The sequence below is a fragment of the Ailuropoda melanoleuca genome, chromosome 16 (assembly GCF_002007445.2).
Source record: "Ailuropoda melanoleuca isolate Jingjing chromosome 16, ASM200744v2, whole genome shotgun sequence".
Lineage (NCBI taxonomy): Eukaryota > Metazoa > Chordata > Mammalia > Carnivora > Ursidae > Ailuropoda > Ailuropoda melanoleuca.
Window position 1 is genome coordinate 63156170 of NC_048233.1, and position 19654 is coordinate 63175823.

Sequence of the window (19654 nt, forward strand, 5' to 3'; positions counted from 1 at the left end):
CGTCGCTGAAATTTTATTACAGTTCACAATAGCGGCCCGTGTCCCTGCCAAGTGCGCTAAGTGGCTTACATGCCCGGTCTCATTTAATGCTTCCCAGCAGCTGTAAATGGAAGAGACTACCCTGACCCTGGAAATAATTTCTGCCTCTCCTGTCAGACTTGTCTTTCCTCCTTCTCTCCTGTTTTCTTCTCCTTCTATCTTCATCTCTGAGATGTTCTGGTTGCATTTTTACCTTGCCTTCAGACTGGCCTAACATGCAAACCTTGTCGTGGAGAAGATCATGACTCAGGTGTCTTCCACTTTAGTCGGAGGGGAAGTTCTGAGTGTCCCTCTCGGCTCTCCGTCTTCAGGACACCTCCCCGCGGACGGTGCCAGAACGGTGACCTCAGACCACAGCTTGAACGCTGACCGCAAGTCATCCAGCTCCCGAGGTGATAGAGTGTCCTTTCTTTAAAAAAAGGAGATAAAAATAGCAAAGAAACAACACTTTCCTTAGTTCTCTGAAAGGTTGGCATCCTTCCAGGATAGACTTATGTACTTTTGTACTTGGAGGAAAAAAAGAGATGGGATTTGATCCAAGAATGGTCCTACAAACGAGAGAAATATGGAGCAAGCAGCTGGAGCCGAGCAGCCAAGTGGTACCACCAGCTGCAGGCCCATTAATTAACATTCCCTGGTATGTAGCCGCTCCAGTGACCTTGATTCTTGTTGAATTCACAAAGATAATTTTTACAGAGCCCCTACTTTTCTCGCTGCAGTGTATTTATCCAAGGAGTACCTTGCATATTTCCCCCCATCTCTCCGAGCAGTAAATTTATTCTAATTGCAAAGAGATATAGTAAAAGCCTGATTGAACACTTGGCAGTTTATAGAGATTTATTTCTGGGGCTTAAGGGGGTTTTTAGAGTGTGTGACTAGAGCGGGGTTGAGGAGAGCTGGGGAAAGGAGCCCAAGAGAAAATGTAGATTTAATGGATCTATAAAATGACCCCTCTAGATAAAGGCTTGCTCCAAAGACTCTTAAACAGCCTGACCCAAAGCAGGGTCTGTGACAGCCAGTCCGACACGAGGTGTCTGAAGCATTGCATTTTCCTCTCTGGGTTTTCAGGTTTCCATATGAAATTTGTTATGCCCCAGGCAGAGGTGGGACAGGGGTGAGTCTCTTTTCCAGAGAGAAGCAGCATATTTAACTACAAATTTCTAAGTACTAAAAGCTCTGAAAAGAGGCAAAAGTAAACCTCCAGCACCTGCCCTTAAAATTACTTTGCCTTTTCTCCAACCCTCTGGAAGCTGCATTCTGAATTTTAAGCGTAGGATCCTGCAAGGGGCATCATGAGACCCTGCACTTTGTACCAGGATTTCTGTCCTTCAAAACCCAGTTATCCGTGGCACTTCCAGCCCATAATGAGACAGATGGACACTCTACCCTCAAACCGGGCCTTCTGTTCAGAATCGACTTTGCCTGCACACACCACTGAACTTTTCCACAAAATCCTTCTAGGCTTTTGATCCCACGAGTGGCATTCATCTTTTTTGCAGCTGCTTTGCAAGTTTTGCTGAGGATGAATTTTAGGACTTTCAACTGTTAAATTTGTTATATTGTAAATCTACTCACTGTACTAAAACGGAGACCTTTGTTCTGGAGGAAGAGGCAAGATAGAGAAGGGTACAAAGTAGATGCTAGTGAGGAAGAAGGCTGACCTCTTTGGCTAGAGGCTAAATGAGGAGTGGGTGAGCGGTTTGTGATGTCCCTGCATTTTTGCTTTTTTTCAGGAATTGGCATAAGGGGACCTTGGGAACATTTTTTTAAGTTTATGATTGTGAAGTTTAACACACAGGACAAAAAAAAAACAACCCATTTAACAAGTTGTTTTAAAGTTAACGCCCAAGTCAAGGTGTATATAATATTGCTAACTTTCCCCCATAAGCCCCTATCATGCTCCTAGACAGAACTGCTATTGTGGCATTTATGGGAATCACTTCTGTGCTTTTTAAAATAATTATTTAGCACCTAAGTGCACATCTATATAGAATAGTTTAACTTTATATCTTAGAGCTTTATGTAAATGGAATTCATGCCCTGTTCTTTTGTACCTGGCTTCATTTGCGGTTACATTTCTAAGAGTCATCCACGTCGTATGGAGCTGTGGTTCATAGTCACCGTGGCACAGTCGTGGTGGCACAATATTTTTTATTTACGGAACTGTTACATGTACTGTTGGTGGACGTCAGGGTTTTTTCCAGTTTGGGGATGTGGCTAATAAAGCCGCTGGGAGTACTCACGGGCATGCATGCAGGTGCACATGAGAACCTTCTCAGCCAGTCTGGTTAGTGTCAAACAATGCAATTTGAACACAGCTTGAATCAAGATTAGTCCTAGGTTTAATGGCAAAATGGACTGGATGTGTCATTTGTTCATTCATTCAATAAACATGAACAAACTTCTGCAGAACTAGTGAATATGTGACACAGGCTGCCTCTCCTCCTGTCTGTGCTCACAGCAGACATTACTCGTTCATATGGGCGTTCTTTCCTATTGAGTCTGAAGTGGCTTCAGAATCCTTTGCAATGTGGTCCTCAAGGCAGCTACTCCCATCAGAGATGGGAGTGTGTTGGTTCATTTTCTGTCTCAACTTGGTTAGGCCACAGTACCCACATATTTGGTCAAACATTATTCCAGACGTTTCTATGGAAGGTTTGTTTTTTTTTTAGTTGAGATTATATTTTTAGTTAAGATTTACTCAAAGTCAGTAGACTTTGTTTAGACTTTTTAGTCAGTAGATTTTGAGTAAAGTAGATTACCTTCCGTAATGTGGGTGGGCCTCATCCAATCGAAGACTGACTTCCCTTGAGAAAGAGAGAATTCTGCCAAAAAGCTGTCTTTGGATTCAAACTGTCCTTCTTCCCTGGGTCTCCCGCCAATGGACTACCCCTGCAGATTTTTTTTTTTTTTAAGATTTTATTTATTTATTTGACAGAGAGAGAGAGACAGCCAGCGAGAGAGGGATCACAAGCAGGGGGAGTGGGAGAGGGAGAAGCAGGCTTCCCAGTGGAGCAGGGAGCCCGATGCTGGGCTCAATCCCAGGACTCTGGGACCACGCCCTGTGTCAAAGGCAGATGCTTAATGACTGAGGCACCCAGGAGGTATCCCTGCAGATTTTGAACTTGCTATTCTGTGGGATCATGTGAGCTAATTCTTTAAAACCTATCTCTCTCTCTTATTGGTTCTGTTTTTCTGGAGAACCCTGACTAATACAGGTGGCACAATATTGGCATAGGATTGTCTGATGGCAAAGGAACAGAAAGCATCTCAGACTAATTTAAGTAAAAGAAATTTATTGTTGATAGAGAGGAATCCCTTAGAATTAAACATCAGGGAATACTTTTAATATTTAGTATTACCCTCCTCAATATCAAATCATTATAGAACTATTTTTATCTGAGATAGTTTCCAAAATAAAAATGTGAATGTAGGGGGTGCCTGGCTGGCTCAGTTGGAAAAGCATGCAACTCTTGATCTCGGGGTCATGAGATTGAGCCCCACGTTGGGTTCTACTTAAATAAATAAAACTTTTAAAAAAAATCTGATGAGTGTATATACAGTTTCTCCCAGTCTGTGAGTGTCATCAGATGCTCACAGCCAGTGAGATCAGAGCAAAGAAACTATTCTGACTCTTCTCAGCCAATGAGCATAATGTGTTCTACTGTGGCTGTTTCCAGCCAATAAGCTGAGCTCTTCACTACACTGCCAAAGTTAAATGTGTCCTGTGATGTACATTGGTTTTTTTCTGTGTTGTTGTTGTTGTACCAGAAAGCTTTCTGGACTGCAAGAATGTGCATCCCCAAACAGTGAATGTCAGAAGTCACTGCATAAATGCCCCACCCTCTAGTTCTTCAGTGGGACAGTTCTGAGGTGTGACCCACATGGTTTCTCAGGGCATCTCAAGAGGGATTAAACTACAGTTGCCAGTGGTGGTAATCTGCTCATTAATATACCTTATATTGGCTTTTCTCCCTGCTCTGCCTCACTTCCCCCACTCTCACTTGTACCTCCTTGAATGACCTCCCAAATAAACTTCCTGCACAGAAGTTCTTGTCTTAAGGTTGGATTTTGGAGGTCACAGTTTTATGTGACCTTCCAGGGGACATATTTTCTGACTCCTAGCCCTTATGACTCTAAAGTTCAGAATTCTGTAAGCAAATCTGATTTGTCCAGATCAAGGGTGACACATGCGTTCCTGGTTCGCTTACCTATGGGGTGGGGCGGGGAGGCATTAACTTAGTGTTATTTAGGACACGAATGACATTTCTTGTACACCTGACTTCTCCATGCCAGGTGTCGTGCTGGGCAATCGGACACAGAGAACAAAACCTAATTTCTGCCCTTAAAGAGTTCTAATTGGGAAGTAGACTTATAAATAATACTTACATCAAAAATGGTAAGTTCTAGAACAGTGGGGGGGGAGGGGTAACAAATGTTATGGAAGTAAAATAACTATAGGTTGGGGCATCGAAGGGTGGGGAGAAGCTCATCCAGAGAAAGGGTATAGAGAGGATTTTCCAGGTAAAGGACAAGCAATGGAGTGATGAGAGACCACAGGCTGCCTCTGGCCACCAGGCAGTGTCTTACCTTAGCAACTTCTCTTTGCGTTTTGTTTTCTTCCTAAGAGGACCAGTGAGGCACCAAGGGAGAACCTCGAGTACTCTGGGTTCAAGCCTTCCGTTATTTTCCATATCAATGGGAAGGTGTCCACGTGTTTTGGAGCCAAGGGACATATTACTTTGCAGTTGAGGAAGAAAACATTTAGAGGATGGTGGAAAATGGAAAATTTGAGCATAGAGCCAGGATAAGCAGTCCGTGTTCTAGGGCTCATGGCAACTGCTCCTGGAGTCATCAGGAGTAATATTTATAATCAGATAAGTTGATGCTTTGGATGAGTGCCTGGGACTCTTCTGCTTCTGGAAAGCCAAATTATCTGTCTTCCACAGGCGTGCAAGAGACTTCTCCTCACATGGAGGGACCTGACAGTGAGGATGACATTGAAAATATTTAATCACCGTATCGTAGATACCAGACCAGTCAGATGACACAGTCCATAGCCATCGGGATGGCTGCACAGAGTGTGTGCAGGCTGAACCCCAGCCCTGTTTAGGGACCAGCAAACCTGATACTTGTTTGGCAGGAGAGGTTGAAGGGCTAACCTGAGACCATGCAGTGACAGGGCTAGGAATGGGAGCCAGGTCTCTTGCATTCTCCGTCCAGCCCTCTCTGCTGCACATCTGACTCCTCCCTGGCCTCAAGGCCTGCAAGAGACAGATGCCCTACTGGTTTATCCTAGACTTGACTCATACCCAGGGCTGCCCGGGCAGGGTGTCTGATTCTCGAGGGATCCCAGGTGGAGAAAGCTTTGTACCTCCACTCTGAGAGTTCTGGCTCTTAGACTACTCGTCCTAGTGTTGATTCTTTATCCACTAGTAAATAAACATTTACTATTTATGCTTTTACCTACATCTACTATTCATGTTATGTAATGTGTGTAATTACAACCCTAATTGATCTGCAAACATAATATGTCACATAACATATGGTAAAGGACGCAGGGAAATAGTCAGTTTTTTAAAAGTTGCCTATCAGATGTGTAATACATCTCTATCGTTTTCCTTAAATCCACCTAATTCTGACTCCAAGTCCCCATCCTGCCAGGCTTGTGAGAAAGGTAACTATCTACCTTCCTCTTTTCAATCCATAGGCTTGTGCAGAAGTCCAGAGGTCTTATGCAACACCAAGGCCCTGCCTTATCATCATTATTCATTTGTTCAACAAATATTTATTGAACACCTACCACGTGCCAAGCCTGGCTCTAGGAGCTGATAAGTAGTGATGTGCGAAAGAGGTTAAATCCTTGCCCTCTGTTCCAGGCTGAGCAGCACTCTGTTCCTCACCTGGGCCCCAGGAGGAACTCACTGGTGAAGCTAGGATCGCTCCTCCCTAGGAGCTCATGCAGCCCCTCCCCACGAGGTGCTGCCTATCTAGGCACTGCCAGGAAGCAAGGAGAAGATCTCCCTCTAGATGTTTCTACACTCCTTCCTGAGGGGGACCTCTTCTCCTAGACCCATCTCTTCTCAAGGGCATCCTCCCTGGGCCCTCCCTCTCCAGACCACCCCTCATGATCCCTCAAGGCACAGAAGTTTTTTTTAAGATCATAAATGTTAGGTTTATTTCTTACGATAACATACATACATCAGAATACTCAGAACAAAATTATTTTGTATTTAATTCAATGACTTGTTTTTGTTTTTGTTTTAAAGATTTTCTTTATCTATTTGACAGACAGAGAGACAGCCAGCGAGAGAGGGAACACAAGCAGGGGGAGTGGGAGAGGAAGATGCAGGCTCCCAGCAGAGGAGCCTGATGCGGGGCTCGATCCCAGAACGCCGGGATCACGCCCTGAGCCGAAGGCAGATGCTTAACGACTGAGCCACCCACACACCCCTAATTCAATGATGTTTTTAAAAATTGTGGTAAAATTCACATAAAATTCACCATCTTAGCCATTTTTTTAGTGTTCGGTGGCATCGAGTACCAAGGTGCAAAACTTTTACCCGAAGAGGCTGTATCCAATTTTTAGCTCTGCCCAAATTTTCCAGGCAAAGCATTGCAAAGCCTGGAAGTCTGAATGAAGGGAAAGGGAACCAATGTAATGTTTTAGTCAACCAACCTGACATTTAAACATTGTAACTGTCAAATCAAGTTACAGTGCTGACATGTCCCTGCTGAACTTTATGCCACATTCCTACCATATACATTTGGTCAACACATGTGCCTTAGTGTGTGTGTGTATGTGCCCGCGCATACACACACGGGCACTCGAACACCTGCGAGACTTTTAAGGGTGGTTCTGTCTGTTACCAGATCACTTTCTAGTCAGAGTCCTGCTGCCTCTTCCTGATCTCCTGAGAAGGAGATTAACCTCCACACCACTTCAACCTGATTCCCACTGACACCAGCTGGGAAAGTCCCTGATAAACGCATGCTGGGTCAGGTATTTTCTGATCAAGGCCCAAGGATTGTTTGGGGATATCTACATTGTTACTGGGGACACTGAAGACTAAAAAGCTCCTAAGACACAAAAGAATGGATCTGCGAGGATGGAATTTCTTTCATTGTGACAGGACAAGATTTTTGGATGGAGGAATTGTTTTCTGCTTCACACACTTTCAAGGAGGATCATGTGATTTTCACATGTATATCCAGCAATTTAAAAATGTGTGTTGCAGGGCAGGGGTGGTTTGCAGTCCTCTTCCTTGGCAATTTCATCTTCTGCAAATGATATAAACCATGACTGCTGTGCCAAGGACTCTGATTTCTAACTTCCCCCTGAGTTTTGTCTTCATATATTCAACTTCCTGCTCCCCCAGGAGATACTCATGGAGTCTCAAATTCAGTATGTGTGGAACCAAAGTCATCATCTTTCCCCCAAAACCAAGCCCTCTTCCTGGCGTTTCTATTTCTTTTTTTTAGAGAGAGAGAAAGGGCGTGAATGAGGGGGTAAGTTGGGGGAGGGGTGGAGAGAGAGGGAGGGAGAGAATCTTAAGCAGGCAGCATGAAGCCTGACGTGGGGCTTGATCTCAAGAACCTGAGATCATGATCTGAGCTGAAATCAAGAGTCAAAACCTTAACCAACTGAGCCAACCCAGGTTTACCCGCCCNTTCCCCCCCCCCCCCCCCCGCCCCGTGTTTCCATTTCTATTAATGGTGCTGTTCTCCCTGTTCTTTGTGTTTACAATCTTCAAATGATCTCTGGGTTTTTCTTTTCCCTTGCTTCCTACATCTGGGTAATTAGAATATTCTTTAGATGCAATCTCCGTAAGATCTCTCAATCCACTCCTTCCTTTCTATCCCTACTGCCAGTGCCCTTGTCCTGGCCCTCCTAAGCTCTTACCTGAACCATTACAGTTATCTTCAAAGTTCGTTTCTTCACATTGGTGTCTGGTTACTCCTGTGATGGTCTAGCTCAATTTTCCTGGTTATGTTTTCAATCATATTACTAGATGGTGAGGACTGAATTTTATTCATTTTTATATCCCAGTGCCTAACATGATACCTGGTACATAGTAGGTACCCAATAAAGGCTGGATTAAATTTATATTGTTTTCCTACTGAAATTTTTTCAGTGGCTTTCCATTCCCTACTGAATGAAGTGCTAGCCTGGCATTCTGAGCCTTCCATTTAACAGAATGGGTTATCACATAACTAAACTAACTGCTTTTCTACAAATATTCTCTCTACTCTCATACCTCACACTCTTTGCTGGTACTTTCTCTTCCATTTGGAATGCACATCTATTAAAATTCTGCTCATTTTTCTTTAATTTTTTATATTTAAAATTTTTAAATGATAAGCATATATTATTTTTATAATAAAAAAGCTCTCAACATTTTAAATTTTGTATGTTTGAAATATTTTATGAAAAAATTTGTTTGACTCTTCCCATCTGGACTGTTATATAGACATTCAAAATTGGGTGTTTATTATATGCTATTGTTTTTTACATTTCTTATGTTTGAGATTTTCATAATAAAGTTCTTAAAAGTACTTAAAGTCTGTATAAGAACATAAGAATATTTATAATTTTAGGTGAAAAAAAAGCATGTAGTAATTGTTAGTGATGTCCACTGATAAGTTCCCTTTCCCCTTCCTAAGCACTTTCTTGGAGTTATGTGTGGCCTTAGGACTTGCTTTGGTCAATTAAATGTGAATGGAAATGACGTGTGTAACTGCTAAATGGAAGACCTGAACAGCCACCATATGACTGACCATGTTTTCTCTCCCCTGTTTCAGGTTCTGACGATGTTCAAATGGTTGAAACTCCATCAGTCTGAGTCCCTGTGTAAGTACGACCTGGAGCAGAGGCTCTGCTGACTTGAGAGGAACATGTATAATAAGTGGGAACTAAACCTTTGTTTTTCTAAGCCACTGATGTTTGGGGGCTGTTTGCGGTTGCAGCATCAGGTGGCCAGTTCTGACTGATGCAAAACAGGAGGCAGTTTCGGGCAGTGTAGATAACCAGATATCCTGAAGGCCTTACAACCACAAAAGAACAGAATCATTTTTTAAATGCATTGCTGGGCTTGTAAGAAGTAGTAAGGCAATTGTCTAAGGACAGCTCTTCCCCCCAAAAGTGAGTTGAAACTAGAACTGGGCGTGGGGGAATGGGATAGACTGGTGATGGGTAGTAAGGAGGGCACGTATTGTATGGTGCAGTGGGTGTTATAGGCAACTAATGAATCATCGAACTTTACATCGGAAACTGGGGATGTACTGTATGGTGACTAACATAATATAATAAAAAAACATTAAAAAGAAAGAAAGAAAGAAACTAGAACTGGGAGTCAAAGTACTAGGAAAATAAGAAAACTGGGTTGTCCTGAGGGCCAGTGTAGCACTGTAAGGAGCCCTAAAGCATCAGAGGGTGGGGACACCAAGAATCTGAGATTCCTGCATTAGACCAGGACACTCCAGAAGGGGTAGAAAGTCTCAGGTTGGTATTTTCCCCCTGTCTCCCATCAGAAGCAGAAACAAATGCTCACAGTAGGAAGGCCGTTAAGATCCATGTTTGAGTTCAAATCCAAGATGACCAAGCACAGAAGGAGGCAGGCCGCTGAGAGACAGTTGGCAGAAAAAGAACCATCCGGTTTAGAACCCAAGAATTTGAATATTGGAATTCTCATATATAGCATATATTTTTTAACTTGCAAGAGTGTACCAAGCAATGATTAAGTGCTAGGCATCACTGCAAAGATTTTTTTTCAAATTTTAACTTTTTTAATTCTAATAACAATTCTATGAAGCAAGTATTATTATCTCCATTTTATAAATGAAAAAGCTGAGGCACAAAGAGATTAAGTAAATTGTCCTATGTCCACATTTCTTAAGAAGTAAGGCTACAATTTGGATCTAGGCAGTTTGATTCTAGAGTCTGCACTCTCCACCACCATGTTTTGCTGCCTTTCTAATATAGGATCGGTACATATGGAGAATTTAAAGAAATAAGGGGTGAAATACCGAAGATGAGCAAGCAACAAAAGCCCCTCAGGGAAGACCAGGTAGATTTGAAAAAAGAATAGTAAAAGAACACTTAGAAATGAAAATTAAATGGATTAAATGGTTGGAGGTAAGCATTTGATGAACATGTCAAATGCCTGAAGAGCCATCAGTGAATCGAAGAACTAACTGCAGAAAATATCCAGAATGTTGCATGGGAAAAAATGGGAGTATGAAGGGGAAGCTTAAAGATATGGGAGTTAAAATGGAAAGTTCTAACACACATCTAATTGGAGTTTTGGAAGGAGAGGATAGAGAAAATGGAGGAGACATAATATTTGAAGCAACAGTGGCTTAGAATTTTTCAGAACTGACAAAAAAAAATCCACAGATTTAGGAAATACAGCCTATCCCTAGCAGATTAAATTAAAAAGAAGTGTATGCCTTAAGCAAGTTTATAGGGAAACTGGTGAATACCAGGGACAATGAGAAAACCTTAAAAGCAGCTTGGGAGAAAAGAAACATCACCTACAAAGGACTGACAATCAGACTCCTAGCGGACTTATCAATAATGACAGTAAATGCAAAGAGACAGTGGAATAATATATTCAAAGTGTTGAAAGGAAATAACTGTCCACTTTATATCCAGAAAAGCTACATTTCATGAATGAGAATAAAGTGAAGACGTTTTCAGATAAACAAAAACTAGCAGAACTTTACTAAAGGAATTCGCACCCATCCCTCCAGATTCATCTCAAATGTTGCTTCTTCCGTGGAGCTCTGGCCTGATTGTCCTCTTTTGAATTTTAGTAGCATTTTATTTGATCCTGTCTCCTGAGGCTTATCATATTCACAGACTGAGATTATATGTGCCTTTTCTTAAGCCCCCCCCCGCCACCGCGCCCTGCTCTTGCCCTCTCTCATTAAAGGCCTCAGGAACACTTTTTTTTTTTTTTAAAGATTTTATTTTATTTATGTGACAGAGAGACAGCCAGCGGGAGAGGGTACACAGCAGGGGAGTGGGAGAGGAAGAAGCAGGCTCCCAGTGGTGGAGCCCGATGTGGGACTCAATCCCGGAACGCCGGGATCACGCCCTGAGCCGAAGGCAGACGCTTTAACGACTGAGCCACCCAGGTGCCCTGCCCAGGAACACTTTTGTGTCTAATTCATCTTAACTTTTTGTATAATTCCTATGAAGATATGTGTGAGTAGTATTATTCAATAATTAATAATTATTATTAAGATAATAAGTAAATAATTAATAATTATTTGTTGAGGCCCACTGGTCAGTTTTCTCCTGTGTTCTCTCTCTGTTTCATAAACTACCCATTCCCAAAGATGTTCCCTTCAAAAAGGGTGTTATGATCAACCGCTCTTCAAAAATGCTGCAGGGAGTACTATATCTCCCTGTTGGAAATCCACAGTTTAATTTAAGTTGGCAGTTCCCCAAATTATTTGATTATACAACAACTCCTTCCACTCTTCGCCCCATGAATATCTCAAGCGACTGGTGTTTCTAAGGACACGCTACAGAAGACAATGACTTATTTGAGTATCCAAGCCAGAGAGTCAACATTTTGGACCCTAGTTCTATTAACAATTAAACACATAATTAGTTTTTTTTAAAAGATTTTATTTATTTATTTGAGAGAGAGAGAGCATGAGCAGGGGAGAAGCAGACTCCCAGCTGAGCAGGGAGCCCTGAGCAGGGAGCCTGATACGGGGCTGGATTCCAGGACCCTGGGATCATGATCTGAGCCAAAGGCAGACCTTCAGCGACTGAGCCACCCAGGCGCCCCACCACATAATTAGTGCAAGTCATGTGTTCTCTGGCTCCTTATTTATGACATATCATAAGCAGATCATATCTTAAGCAGTCCCTTCAAACTCTCTAAAGTTCCATGAATTAGAGAGCATTTCCTCTTACAGCCAGTCAGTCATTCCACACATATTAAATTCCTCCTGTGTGGCAGTGTGCAAAATACTGGGCATATAACGATGAGTAAGATCAGCATGCTTTCATTTTGCCACCAGTGGAGAATGGTTTTCTAGAGCCCACTATTAGAACATTGTTCTTTGGTTGCTAGAATCAAATTTCATCTAGTTAAAAATTGAGCATTTACTGTCTCCTCTATTATGTATATCAGGTTGTGGAATGAATCTTTAAAATCTAAATTTGTGGTCTATCTAGGCTTATGACTCTGTTTTACCCAAGAGCTCCATTGTAAGACTCAAAAACTTAACATGATCACTTAAGTGTCCTTAGATTTTCATCTTTTCATCCATAACTTTAAGCGTGCATTTTTCACGGTCTTTGATAAGTTCAATCCTCCGTAGTTTAAAAAGCAAATTCTAGTGATATGGTGTCAACTGAGAACTATTGTGTATAGACACTGTTCTAAGCATTTCACATGCATTATCTCATTTAATCCTTATGACAACCAGAAGAGCCAAGTGCTAATACTATTCCCATTTTACAGAGGTTCAATAACTTTCCCAAAGTCATACAGCTGGTGAAGTTGGGCTTTGACCCAATGCAGTATGGATCCTGTCTGTACTCTGAACTCTAATATTTAACTGCCACTGTTCTTCAGATATTTTCCAGAGGTTTTCTGAAGGAAAGTTAAGGGTTAAGTTCTCTGAAGAGCTGAACAATCATATGGGATTTTTAAATGTCTAACTCCAGCCAGGTAGTATAGCTAGGAGGTAATGAAAAATTAAAAGCCTTTTTTTTGGCTAATCTTTGTGGTTCTGAATATATTCATGTGCCAGAGAATTGCACTTTAGATAATAAGTTAACAAAAAATTGGTGGTACACTTTAAACCTGACAGCTCTGTGTGTCTGATATGTTCTGCGAAAGTAATTTTAAAGATAAGACTTTACTCTCAAATCTGAAATAGGTTCTTTAAACATATCCAACACCCTACAGTATTTATGGAATCGTTTCAGTTATATGGAGAAAAACTATAGTACTAGGAGGAGAGGAATCTTCTAATCATAAAATATTGTATTGCCAGAAAAGAAGCAAAATATAATGAAAGAAACGTGAACCAAACAACGTCAGCGAGAATTCTTGGCATTTAGTTTTAGAAGCCATTTTGCATGGAAATGAATAAAATATAAACACAGCACTTTATCTAGGATATGGCAAGAAACTTCAATATTGTAATGTGCATTAAGATAACATTCCAAACCTATCCTTTCAAGTTTTCAGCCAAGAATTTGTTTTTATAATTTCTTTGCAGTTGGCAAACAGCTAGACTACTTGAGATATCCGTTTTCATGCTTATGGTCCCAATCCCATTGTGTGTAACTGTTAACTTACTGTCTGACCTTGACAAACTCACTCCCCTCCACCCCAACCCAAATTAAGGAGGTAGATCTGTTAGGCCCCTTCTTATTTTAAAATTCTGTGGTTCTAGCCTATGGATTATGACATAAAACACCATAAAAAGAGCTTGCTAGAGGGACTGGATTTTCTTAAATTTGGGCTACTTAAGCATCTGTATGTGACCTATCTTCAAGCCAGTTATAAAGAGAATGTAAACATGGCAGCCAGGGCCCATCCGTGATTTACTTGGTTTTGGTGCTGGTCAGCAGCTGCTGTGTTTGTCTCAAGTCCCCAAGCACCTTCTGTCGTTCACAGAGACAGTCCGTCCATGTGCTTCCTTGGCTCCCCAACACGAATGGGGTCTGAGAGATTCTGGGCAAAGAAGCAGTGATCACAACTGCCATGGGCGATAAGATGACCTTGAATGCCTTCCTAAACTGCAGGGAGGTGTGGACCCTGTGGCACACTGCCCAGATTGCCCCCTTGAGACTGAAGTTCGTGCGTCCCCAGCTGCCTTGAGGGTTGGCTGCTGACAATTCTTCAGCTCAGACCCCTCAGGGGACAGCCTCTGGGTGAAGAGACCTGCTTTGCCCACAGCCACCCCACTTCCCGGGCAGCCTACATCTGAGGACTGCAGATTCCATGGAGAGGCTGGTTAATGGCCAGTGAGAGAAGGAACACAAGCAGGGAGAGTGGGAGAGGAAGAAGCATGATGTGGGGCTCGATCCTAGAACACCGGGATCATGCTCTGAGCCGAAGGCAGACGCTTAATGACTGAGCCACCCAGGCGCCCCAGTGGGATCTAACTCTTAGGGGCTGTTAGGAGCTCAGGGCCTGAGCTCCTAGTGTGGGTTGAGCGGTGCAGCTTCTCCCGTGGCCCATAGATGTCGCCCCTGAGCACTCCTCAGTAACCTTCCCGCCCTAAGATCTCTTTCTCAGAGTGCCCTTCTGGAGAGCCAGACCTGCCAGAGAGACTTACAGACCGGAGTTCGAACTGGGGCTCTGCTTAGTTCAAGGCTGGGTCTAGCGGTAAATTTCGTCTTTAGTAAAATGGAAGTAATAACTACTTCATAGCATTCTTTATTGTAAGGAAATGAGGAAATGAGTCTAAAGCGCACAGCTATGATTAGCAGCAATAATTTAACGTCTATTGAGCACTTACGTGTCATGACATGTACTTCACCACACAAAAACTCCACGAGAAAGATAATATCCCTATTTTACAAATGAGAAAACTGAGGTGCAGAAAAGTTAAACAACTTCTCCAACGTCACGCAGCTCATAAAAGTCAAGAATTCAAATCCAGGCAGTTAGCTGGACTGCAGAACCAGCATTCTCAGCGAAAATCCTGCTGTCTCCCATTGCTAAACAAAAATTTTTAATGTATTTGTGTGACGATAAATAAAAGCCCAATCATGTCACCTGATTCCAGAAGGACCTTTAAAGCAAGGCAATTGTAAAAGAAAAAGTTTACAAAGAATTTTTTACTCTTATTGTTAATATTTTTGTGTTATTATAGATAATGCTGATTTTTGCTTTGAATTTCCATTTTCATCAGGGGAGTGAGTGAAACAGTGGGAGGGTAGGGGCTCCCACCCTCTAATGTGACAGAAGTTGCTCCCTGAGACCATTTATTTATGTTGTTTCTATTTTAATGAAACGTGCTGAATTTCTGTTTTAATTATAATGTACTAAGTATGAGGTCAAAGAATAAATAAAACAATGACATGTTTCACTATTAGGTAGTAATTTTGCATACTAATAGGGTTTAGGCTATATCCTATTACCTAGGCTTTTAAATATCTCCCCCCCTGGGTCATTGGGAAGTACATTGGGAAGTATGGGGGGAGAGGGGCTTTCTGGCAATCGCCCCGGCTGTCCACTCCTGATCCCTCAGTTATAGTCTATTTTTGTGGTCTGTTATTATCCAGTGGAAGGCCTTTGTTTCACATTTCACTTCTAACCTAACCAGATTTATGCCATAATTTTTATCTTAGGGGATAATGTGTTAACAATGCTTGTTTGGACCCCTGTTATACCTTTAAGGTGAGGGAAGTCTGTTTTACTCTTTAAGGCACAATCTGTTAAAGTTTTTATGATTTGCAAACAAAGTGGTTTTTCATCTTCTGCTATTACATAACTAAGGTATAAGAGAGCTCCTTCTACACCAAATAAATTAAACATCTAAATAATTTACAGCTCCAGGTATGTTTGCCAGACTAGCACAACTGAATAAAGTCAACAGATTAAATGTTCTCTTGGCAATCCGTAAGGGTATGAGATACAGCACCTGGGCTGCTCCATTGGGTCTCATTATTAAATCACAAGCAAAAGCTCAGAATCCCAGGGTCCCAGGTGACAGGTAGGAGCTGACTTTGGAGGATGGAGTCATAGCAGTCATTACCCATGACTTAGAAAGGGGGAAACTCTTAGCACAACTGAGATAGAGAGAGAAAGAGAAGGAGAGAGGGAGGGAGAAAGAGAGCGAGACAGAGAGAGGGGCGTTGGGGAGAGACCATATGTTTCAATGAGGGAAGATTCTAACTAGTTACGTCACTAAATTGGGAATTCATCAACATAACAGTGTGTATTTGTGCAATCTCAGAACAAAAGTTAAAAAGAGGGACTATTTTGTGTGTGGAAGCCCTATCAAGGTCAAGATCAGACAAGAACTTGCTAGAAAAATAGACAATATCTCCCTCTTTCTAATTTCTTAAAAAGGCTTTGACCAGCACCTGCTTTTGCCTAGAGAAAGAAGGTTTGGTCTGCAGAGCTGGTGGCAGCAAGAGAAACATCAGAGCTCAGGATCCAAGAAGTTATGTGTGATACCCAGTCTAATTCTCGGGAAGGTTTCAAGTGCCAGAAACCAGTCATCTCATCTTGAACAAACGGAATTTTTTAACGCAAAACATGGTTTTAAATTTGCACATTTAACGATGGGAGGGTTCAGAAGATCAGTGGAAAGATGGGGTGAGGAGCAGCAAGTATACGTTTAGTCAGAGGAAATCCCATTTTTAGATCATATTCATTGTGTCCAGTAGACAAACAGGGTCCTTTTGAAAAACAGTAAATACCTCTCTCCTCTCTAAAGGTCTTGTGGGAATGTAAGTGCTGTAAGGAAAGCATGAAAGGCAGAACTATGCTTAAACTTCTTCACTCTTGTTGGCACAACTTCTCTGGAGAGGAACGAGAGAGGAAAAAGGAAAAACAAAAATTCCAGGTGTATTGTATACTGCTGTCTTTAGTAATTACTAGACTTCCGGTTCTATGCTAGCCCCTTTGGGGTGGCGTAAGAATTGGAAGGAGAGGGGACAAGGGTGTGTGTGTGTTGATTTAGGGTGCCTGACCTACGAAGTATCTGAATTTAAGGTAAAACCATTAAATTGGGTTCATTGCTGAATTCTCACGGGGCACACTAAGCTTTTCGTTTTCATTTAAGAAGAAAGGGTGGAAGAGAAGCTTCCCATGCCTGGATTATAAATATGGCCTTGAAAATGTCCACAGACGTATTGTTGCCTTGTTGAGTCTGTAGCCAGGAAGGCAGAAATCACTGCAGCAAAGCAGGTGTGAACGTCCCCCTACTTCAGACGCAGTGCTCTTTGAAGCTGGAAAATCAAGGACGCTGGTACCTTCAAGGAAACAAGGATATAATTATCACAACCCTCAACTGGCCAGTGACCTTCCATTCCTCAGGCCACCCTACTCCCTTCGCTGGCACGAGCCCAGGTCCTCACAGACTCAGCGCTGTGTCCCAGACCGCTCAGACCTCGGAGCAACCCCCTCATGCACCCTTTGAAAGCATCCGTAATCTCTTTCTCCTGCACGGCTCTTGCTGACATAAATCCACCAGCCCCGGGGGACTCTGAACCCCCACGGATGGAGGCCCATTCAGGCCAAGTGGAGTCTGAACAGCTTAGGAATAGGATTTATGCTTCCCCTCACCTGTGCCCTCTGTCTGTGGCCCCTACCCCAGTCTGGTTGGGAAGGTTTGAACTTGCCCCCCCAGCTTTTTGCCAAGCCTGCCAGGGTCACCTCAGTCACAGGGGCAGACTTCTCAAGGCCATTGGAGGCGAATAACAGGGACTCTCAACTTCTTTGTTATGGTTGAAATGTTGAAAGCAGAAGCCTCATAAAATGAGTTCAGAAAAACAAAACGAGCAATAAATTATCATTTGAAAAGAGTGGCTAAAGAACTCCTCTACCCTGAATACCTAGGGGCTATTTCTCAGCTACAGCAATAATCTGGCATTTGGATTCCCTTCACTGTGCAAAAGCCTTGGCTGTGTTGTCTTAGCACAGATTCTTCTGGGCTTCTATGAGCCAAGTGTCCAGAATCAAGAGTTACAAAACACTCCCCCCCAACTCCTTTACACACACACACACACACACACTCTACCCAGCCTTGGTCCCAAGGGGTCCACTGAATTGTATTAATTCTTTTGACCATAAAGAATTTATCCTACATTATCATCAGTCAGCACTCACTGCAAATTTACATTTTATTTATTTTAAGATAAGAGTAAAAGTCTACTTCCTTGACCTCATAAAGACTACTTATGCTAAACTGATATATTTAATGAAAAAACACCAGAAGCATTATTCCCTGTGAAATCAGAAGCAAATTAGGGATGCCCTTATCATTGTTGTTATTACTCAATGTTCTGGAAATTCTAGACCCAGTCGTTGCTTCTCAGGGCACATTTAGCAATGTATGGAACCAATTTGGATTGTCGTAACTTTGGGAACTGGAGTGCAGTTGGCACCTGGTGGATAGAGGCCAGGGAGGTTGCTAATACCCTACAGTGCACAGGACGGCCCCACAGCAGGGAATCCTCCAGCCCAAACTGTCACTAGTGCTGAAGCTATGGAACCTTGCTCAATGCAACAACACAGGAAACATAAGTAAGAGAAATACAGCTTAGAAAAGAACTAATTTTCATTGTCATTAATTGCAAAGAACATGTATCACTTAGAAAAGCAAACCCCTCCAAAATTAAATAAATATTATTAAAGTTCATAAAACGGTAAATAATGTAGCTGGATAAGATGTTTTCAATTATGCGAGAAACTTAAGCGTCTTTAAATTTTCCTACAGGTTTATTTAATGATTCTACAAAAATTTCCTGAGAACAAAAGGATTCGTTTTATAAAAGAACACTTTGGAGGTATAAGATGACTTTTACATTTTAAAACTATGGGGAAAAAAATAAAAATTTTAATAACCGAATCTGTAACACTGTAATACAGTATTATAGGCAATCCAAGGGGACATATCTTCCCCAACTATAAGCTGGACTTGAGGACTTTTTACAAAAGTTTGTTAAAACACAAAAAAATTGTTCAGGGGTAGTAAATACATACACACATGCACGCACATACACTCTTTTTAGGAGATAAAACTTCTTCATTATTTTTTAATGAGGGTAGTATTCAGATGCCTCACTGGAAATCTAACTAGTCTATCACAATAGATCATTACGATCCCATTGATGAAGCTTCTTGAGGGGAGGGCCCCTGTCTTACTCATCTTTCTATTTCTGTAATTGACACATACCAAGAACCCAATGTTTGTGAATTAATGAAATACAGAGAAAACATTAAGAGTGAGAGATGGTCTTGAACTCACGAGTCTAACATAGCAGTTGTAATTCAAAATCTAAAAACTCACATCTGAAAGGATGAATGAATAGTCAAGATTTTGATAGGAGGTTTTGCCTCATGTTGCAACTATAAAATGTACAGGCTAAAAATAGAGCAAGTGAACAGAGTTCAACCAGTGATGTTTTACTAAGAACAGTAAACTCAATCTTTAAATGTTGAAGACTTGCAAGAATCTATAAATATCTATATATGCACATAACCTAAATATATCAACGGTTTCCTCAAATCTTTCATTCATTTTCAAGACAAGCCTTCAAAACTCGACGGGAAGGGAGGGAGGGAGGAAAGAAGCAAAGGAAGTCCAGGTGGGAAGTCACAATCAGGAAATAATCAAAAGTTTTTGCTTTACCCCTTCCATCCAATCTCACAGACTCTTACGAGAACCTTCTGTCCTGAATGTTTAATAACATTAATTCCACAGTTTCAAGTATGTTCTCTTGTTCTATTTGATATAAATTTCAAAGCTTAGGGACAAGAAAAATCACAGTTACTATTCATTGGGCACTTGCTATGTGCCAGACATCTTCTTACAGAACTGTTCATACATTTTCTCGGTCAGCCGTCCCGATCCCCCTCCAGATGAGGAGACAGATGTAACGGAGGTAATACAGGAGGTA

At 41.8% G+C, this 19654-nt stretch overlaps 1 long non-coding RNA gene across 2 annotated transcripts in view; it reads left to right on the forward strand.

The window, feature by feature from the left end:
* Positions 1 to 19654, forward strand: part of LOC109489355 — a 79227-nt gene that overhangs the window by 36265 nt on the left and 23308 nt on the right. For both annotated transcript variants that reach the window (XR_002142322.2, XR_002142323.2), the window contains exon 4: positions 8842 to 8890. This is a non-coding gene — a long non-coding RNA (uncharacterized LOC109489355). The remainder of the gene's footprint in view (positions 1 to 8841; positions 8891 to 19654) is intronic.